The sequence below is a fragment of the Helianthus annuus genome, chromosome 5 (genome assembly GCF_002127325.2).
Source record: "Helianthus annuus cultivar XRQ/B chromosome 5, HanXRQr2.0-SUNRISE, whole genome shotgun sequence".
Lineage (NCBI taxonomy): Eukaryota > Viridiplantae > Streptophyta > Magnoliopsida > Asterales > Asteraceae > Helianthus > Helianthus annuus.
Genome location: NC_035437.2, coordinates 17,782,382 through 17,790,393, shown reverse-complemented (window position 1 = coordinate 17,790,393; position 8,012 = coordinate 17,782,382).

The following is an 8,012-nucleotide window of genomic DNA, read 5'->3' as shown; positions in this document are numbered from 1 at the left end:
GTAATTGTGTAGATATAAACATTAAAATCACCCTTAATACTGTAATGTGTAAACAACTGATGCTTTACCAAAATGGAATGTACATGCCAGTATTTCTTGCTGATAAAATGTTTTTAAAACGCGTTTCATGTAACACAATGTGAAAGCCAAATAGAAGCCAGTCGGAGAGCACTGAAGGCTTGGAAAAGTGGCTATAAAAGTTACCTAAATAAACAAGACGTTTTTGTTTTCAATAATTAGGGTTTATCCCTACAAATGTATTGTCAAATGAACTTGGGTTTTATCCCAATAAATTGTTATAAAAAGTTTCGTGTTTAACTCTGATAAAAATATTTCCTAACTACGGTCCTGATGTATTCCGTTGCTAAATTAATAAACACCAATACCACTGATACTGTCCCTTGCGGCGCCCACTCCCGGGGTAGGGGTCGGGGGTTGCGACACCTATGGGCCTATTCGAGCATGCCACACAGTCGCGCCGTATTGGCTCACTCTGGTGCACCGCACATGTCACATCAGCGCCCATGCGCGCAACTTGCCATGTGTACTCGCGCGCGGATGCGCTTGACTGCCACGTCATGCGCCTCGTACCCGTGCGCCTGCATGCCACGTCACCAACCACCTGGTCCTTGCAGCCCCTGTGCTCCACCACACGCACGTGGTCAAAAATACAAAGGCGGCTCTCAAGCGGCTCGCGGCGATGCGAGCGTGCGAAGTGCACCATCAAAGCGCCACATTGCGCCCATCGCCCACGCCACGCGCGCGCGCGTGTGCCAGTGCGAGTTAGGGTGATCCGCACCCTTTGCGAGTACACTTAGTGTGTGCTTCCATAAAACATTAAGGATAGAGAGTTCCAATTAAATACTCATTTAAGTTTCATCTCTCCTATGTGGGACAAGGTGCCACTTTCTCTTTTATTTCAGCATTCAATCTTTCAAACACCAAACTTTGAGCATCGATATCTCATTCATCGTAGCTCCGTTTTGGATGTGGTTTAGTTCGTTGCGAAGTTCTTCCAACATAGAACACAAATCCACAAATAAATATATAAAGAAACCTCAGTTACTTATATTTATTTTTTAGTTCAAAATAGGAATAAATCATTTTCTTATATTTGTGAAAATGCTATTTTCACAAAATTTCCAACAATCCCCCACATGAATGGAAATCGATCTTTCCTTACACGTTTCAACGATATACTTCGATAGTTGAGTATTGAAAGATAGGTAGGTTGTTACATTTGAACCTTCTTTTGTGAAGCATACTTAGCTTACTAGCGGTTTGTAGACGCGACGTCCTTGAACATACCCCCATTTGTGTAAGCGACAATACACTTCACACAATACTCTCCCTGGTCTGGCCAACCCCTCATTGTTGTGTCCTATTATGGTCCTGGAACACTAGCTTGGTTCTGCGAGAGCTCTAGGATTGCGCACTCCACAAAGTCATTCGAAGCGACCCTACTTCTCTCTTACATAGGTGATTCCCATGAATCATTAAAAGCATCATGGTTATTTGATTTCCCGAAATGGTTAACCTTAATATTCTTAGCCTCATTTCAATGTCACTGATTGGAATGGACTAGGAAGTATATAACTCCCTTTTTATTTAGTTTGGGGTACTCCCCCACAGTGACTCCGTTTTGGTAATATGTTTAAGTTGTCCTATTGAACTTAGATCTTGGGATCTTTAGTCAACTAAGTTAGGTTTCCCTCATATTCCCATTTACCATGGGCTTTAGTCCCATTCCTCTTGACGATGTTTCAACTAACTCTTTGCTTAAGACTTTTGTAAACGGGTCCGCAATGTTATATTTTGATCTAACATAATCAATTGTGATAACACCCGCTGAGAGTAGTTGTCGTACTGTGTTGTGTCTACGTCGAATATGCCTTGACCTGCCATTGTACATCGAGCTTTGAGCTCTACCAATCGCTGATTAGCTATCACAATGTATACATATGGCTGGCAAAGGCTTTAGCCATTTTGGAATATATTCCATGAATTGACATAGCCATTCCGCCTCCTCTCCTGACTTATCCAAGGCGATAAATTCGGATTCCATTGTGGATCTTGCTATGACCGTTTGCTTAGAAGACTTCCAAGCAATAGCAGCTCCTCGAAATGTAAATACATATCCACTTATTATCCGATTTCCAGTTTGCATCAGTGTATCCTTCGATCACTGCTAGTTGTCGGGTATAATGCAGTCCATATTCTCTTGTGTATCTTATGTATCTAAGCACCCTTGTTATACTTTTCCAATGTTCATGACTTGGATTGCTAGTATATCTACTTAGCCTACTCACTGCATAAGCCAAGTCGGGTCTAGTACATGTCATTAGATATATAAGACTGCCAATAATTCTTGAGTACTCTAACTGAGCAACTCCCTCTCCTCTATTTTTCGTTAGATGTTGGGAGGTATCAACTGGAGTTCGAGCTACACTCATATCTCTCGAATTGAATTTTTCAAGAATTTTATCCATATAGTGAGATTGACTTAACAGAAGACCATCTTGGGTTCTTATGATCTTTACTCCAAGAATCACATCCGCTAAACTCATGTCTTTCATGTCAAATCTCTCTTTCAACATGCTTTTAGTAGCTTTGATAATTTTATCATTACTCCCAATTATAAGCATATCGTCTACATAAAGGCATAAGATCACATAACCTTCATTTGTGTCTTTGAAATAAACACACTTGTCGCACTCATTTATTTTGAAACCATTGTCGATCATGACATAATCAAATTTTTGGTGCCATTGTTTTGGTGCTTGCTTCAAGCCATACAAAGACTTGACGAGTTTACATACTTTACTCTCTTGTCCTGGGGCGGAGAAACCTTCAGGTTGCTCCATGTAAATCTTTTCTTCTAAATCACTATTTAGAAATGCGGTTTTAACATCCATTTGGTGAACTTCCAAATTTCTTAAAGCCGCTATAGCAAGAACCAATCTAATCGAGGTTATGCACGTCACAGGCGAGTAGGTATCAAAGTAATCCAAACCTTCCTTTTTTCTAAATCCTTTAATCACCAACCTAGCCTTGTATTTATCAATACTTCCATCAGGTTTCATCTTCCTTTTGAATATCCAACGATATCCAAGTGGTTTGCAACCAGGTGGAAGATCTACTAACTCCCAAGTATGATTTTGCAATATAGAATCAATTTCGTTCATTATTGCTTCTTTCCATTGAGGTCCTTCTAAAGAGGAAACCACTTCGCGATATGTATTGGGCTCGCCCTCAACCATATAGCTCATGAAGTCTAGACCGAAGGATTTTTCAACCCTTGGCCTTTTGCTTGACCTACGATCACCTTCTTCAACCTTAGGTTGTTCATGTGTCTTATCATGAACTACCTCATCAACTGTTGTAGATGAGCTTTCACCTACTTCAAAATTAGGTGTTGATGACGTTGCACGTGTTTGTCCTCTCAAAGAAAACACATTTTCAAAGTATGAAACAACGTTAGGATTCACCTCCATGATAGTGTTTTCGTGTACATCTGGATTCTTGGACTCATGTACAAGAAAGCGATGTGCACTACTTTGATGCGCATACCCAATAAATATGCAATCAATGGTTTTGGGTCCTATCCTAAGAGCCTTAGGAGGTGGTACAATCACCTTTGCTAGGCACCTCTACACTTTCAAGTATTTGTGTGAAGGCTTCCTTCTTTTCCATAACTCATACGGAGTTTCGTCCCTCTTTTTGAGTGGTATCTTGTTCAAAAGATAATTGGCGGAGAGAATGGCTTCCCCCACATGTCCTGGCTCAACACAGTTGTAATAAGTCGTGTGGAATGCTTGAGGTTTCTTTTTCACAACCCCTTTCTTTGGTCCAAGCTTGCTAGCCTTTGCTTTCTCTTTGTCCTTTTTCCCCTTACCCTTGTTCCCCTTAGAGGATTGCCCATGCTCAACCATATTTGCACTAGCACTAGCCTGCACAAGGCTGCCTTTTGGGGCAATTATATTGTCTTCTTCAATCTGAAGACGATCAATAAGATCCTCTATAGTCATCTCCTTTTGGTTCATGTATAAGATAATTCTTAAAATCCACCCAACCAGGAGGTAACTTTTCAATCATCGCTGCCACTTGGAATGTCTCGCTAAGTGTCATGCCTTCTACGAGGATGTCATGTAGTATAATTTGCAATTCTTGGACTTGATTCATAGCGGTTTTAGAATCGACCATTTTGAATTCCAAGAAATGGGCTACCGCAAATTTCTTTGTGCCAGCATCCTCTATTTTGTACTTCTTGTCCAAAGCATCCCATAAGTCTTTGGAAGTTTTGACATTGTAGTACACATTATACAATGCATCCGAGTGACTATTCTAAGTGCATACGGGTTTAGAATGACGTTTATAGCACGAATATAACATAACATAGATATAAATTTGAATAATAAGTTTTATTGTTATAAAATTTGGCTCAATCTTTTTGAACAATTTAATTCCTCTTTTGATTTCAAATTGACATAGAACTTACTTGAAATAAACTTATATGAGGTAAAAAAAAGACCTTATGTAAATCACCTAATTAACCAAGTATTAGTTTAGCTAATTAAACAAGTCTCACAAAGTCTCCTATTACCAACTTAATCAAGTCTCAATCTACTAAATTTACTTAGAAATTGAACCCACTAAAAAAGTTAGTAACATGGCTATGGCCCACATTTAAAAAATAAACTAATAACCACCAGCTCACTAAAAGTTCAATGAATTAAATCAACAATCGGATTTCATTTAATTGCATTTGAACTCCTTTTGCGTTCCAATATTTCAATAACATAGCGTTTATTCGTATTTAGTGAGTATATCAAATTCAAGATACAAAACTATATCCGAAGCCTACTTTATTTTCGCCAATCAAGAGAGCATTTATTCATAAAACAAACAGAAACAAAGAGCACCAAACATCCACCAAAGGAAAAAAGAAAAAATAACATTATAGACCATAGCCACAACAGAAACACTCCTATCTGAACTCCAGACTCTCAAAACTTTTTCCAACTGTCCAGATTGAGACCATCGATTCTGCTCCTCTTCATCATACACCAGTAGGTTTCCGCTTTGAGGTTCTCCAACACTATAGTTGCAGCCGTGAACTTTCGAACAAAAACCTTTTGTTTCGATTAATCCAGATCTCCCAAAGAGTCATAAGGAAGACGGCATAAATGACCAGCTTCTTCTCGCCCCCATATCTAGATCAAGACAATGTTCCAACATCTGAGTAATCATACAAAACTCCGTTGGGATAGGGACCTTCAACCATACACACACCATCTACCAAACTGTTTTAGCAAAAGTGCACTCAACCAGCAAGTGGTCTGTTGTCTCAAGATTAATCCCACACACTGGACACAAGCCACTGCCAAAGGCAACGTTTCTAGCTGCAAGGGCCATCGCCAAAGGGATCTTGCCTTCAATGGCTCCCTAAACAAAACAATTGACCTTAGGGACTGCAGTTTTCTTCCACTTGAAGTGGTTTACATTCACGTCTTGAAACACCCGTTCATCCAGCATTGCATTGTTCTAGCCTACCTGACAGTAAATTCCAAACTTTCAAACTATTAATAATTTTAGAAAATTATATATACTTTCTTTATTTAAGCCTAATGGTACGATGCATTTCAAACTTTCAAACTATTGAAGATTTTTGAAACATATATACTTTCTTTATAATAAATATTCTAAATTATTATTATAGACATAGACCATTTGTTATACTGTACAAAAGTAACCTTATTCTTAAGAATTGTAATAACCGTGAAATCATGTATACATAACAACTTTTTTACTTTGTACTTATAAGGACGCAACACTTTTGTATAGACATACATAATACCACTAAACCACTATGGCATGGATACATAACGCTTCAATGAAATAATAATATTTAAAGATGCAATCCTTTGTTTCTCCTTCACCACCAAGCAGGCATCAGGTTACCGAAATCCTTGTTCAGACAATCAAATCTTGTTTGCTTATGTCCAAACAACAACTAAATTCTAGTTAAATAGAGCATACCTCATTAGTTTCTAAACTGCATGCAATGTACCTAATAACAGAGAATCCAAAAAAAGTTCTAAAAGACCCATACTTAATAAAGAATGTACTAAATCTAATAACGATGTAGTAAAATAGAAGAACATACCTTCTCCTTAGTATGGCCTTTCAAGGTTAAGACACAACTGCTTAATAATCGATTGGTTCCAATGCACAAAGCATCCACAATAATACATCTTGTTTCTGTACATACAAATTGAACCAAAAAAAATCATTGGATTAGATGGTTAGCTTCTTGGAGGCGATGAAACAAAAACTGGAAAAGAAGATAAATTAACAAACTAAAATCACTATTTAATTTGAGAAGAACCAGACCAACATGTTTAACAAACTAAAATCAATGTCTAATTTAAGAAGACCCAAACAGACCCGTTAAAATCACTATTTAGTTTGAGAATACCTAAATCAACTCATTTAGCAAACTTAAATCACCAAAACCATTGACAAAATTTATTGTTTGTTAGGTTTTCTATCATCATAAACTACTGAAAACAAAGATTATGTTTATCAATCTCTCTATTTTTTAGCATATATTCCTTTACGAATGGATGAACCCAATTTGGGGTTCTTTCCGTTTTGTTGAAGCCAACCATGTTAAAATAGGATCATGCTACACAATCATATACCTTTCAAGTTTTCTTCAACAGTACATTAACAAACCCAAGACACCAGAAAGTGACATAAACCAGCCTCACTTAAAACAACCACCACAATTAGCTTCAAATCAAATTAATCCATCAAAAAGTAAGACCCACATTGCTGATTGGTGATCTAAAACATTAACACTAACTGAAACAAAATCACCTTCCTTTTTGTAATCACATCAAAGGTATTTACGAAAACTAAATAACACAACATTTTAAAGGTTATGCTAAACCACAAAGTTCTAAAAACCCCAAAGAGTTTAGAGGAGGTTGAACACAGAAACCATCCCAACATCAAACCCACGGCTAAACTCAGTCATCTACAACAAAAGAAACGAAGAGAGTACGGTGAACAGATAGGATAATGAAATCCCCAACAATAAACCTCAACTTTGGTTGCCAGACGTCACTGGGGCAGAAACAGAGGCAGAGATATTGTGGTGAGATAATACGAGATTGATGGGGTCAGGTAGATGGGTTTTAACTTAATAATCAGATAAGCACACATGCAGACGAATCAGTCACTGATCTACTTGAAAATCGGACATGCAAGCTTTAATCCATATGCTGGAACTTCGCCGGAATATAGCCGAAACCCTAGGTATTTCGCCGGAGCTTCTTGAAGCCATCTTTATCACCATCGGGTTCCGCCCGCTGATGCCTCTTGAAACCGCAATCAAAACCCTTGCCACCACTTAGGGTGCGACTGTTGACCACCGCTGCAGTGACTACAGTGACTGGAAACTCCGGTACCACCGTCGTTTCCACATGTGGCTCTCCGCTGCATCACTGTTCCTCTCATCTTTCTCTCTCACACTTGCTGGATTTCTTTCGGTTCCATGTGTTTCTCTCTTTCTGTGATTGAGCCATTTGGGGGGTTTTGTGATTTTGTTGGTTGGCGAGGACGTGTCATATTAGCTAAACATGTTTCAATAGTTGGTTAAACACGTATTATCTTTAACAAAATACCAAAACTAACCTTAATCACTGTTCATTTCACTTTCCCTATTAACAGTTATTAATAACAATCACAAAAGAGCCTAACAAAATAGTCATTGTTTGAAAGATGAAATCTAACCCAAAATAAAAAAAAATAATTCAAAAAAAAAACCCTATCCACTTAAAAACTCTGGTTCGAATCCATGGAGCTTAGTGATTTAATTTATATTTTTGTGGTTTTGAAGGAGATTTTTAGATTATTGAGTTTTGAAATCGTAAATAACCAGTTTTGAGTGTTTGGGTAAAAAATTTAAAAAATTGATTATTTGCGTTTAGAAAGTTACAAAACGC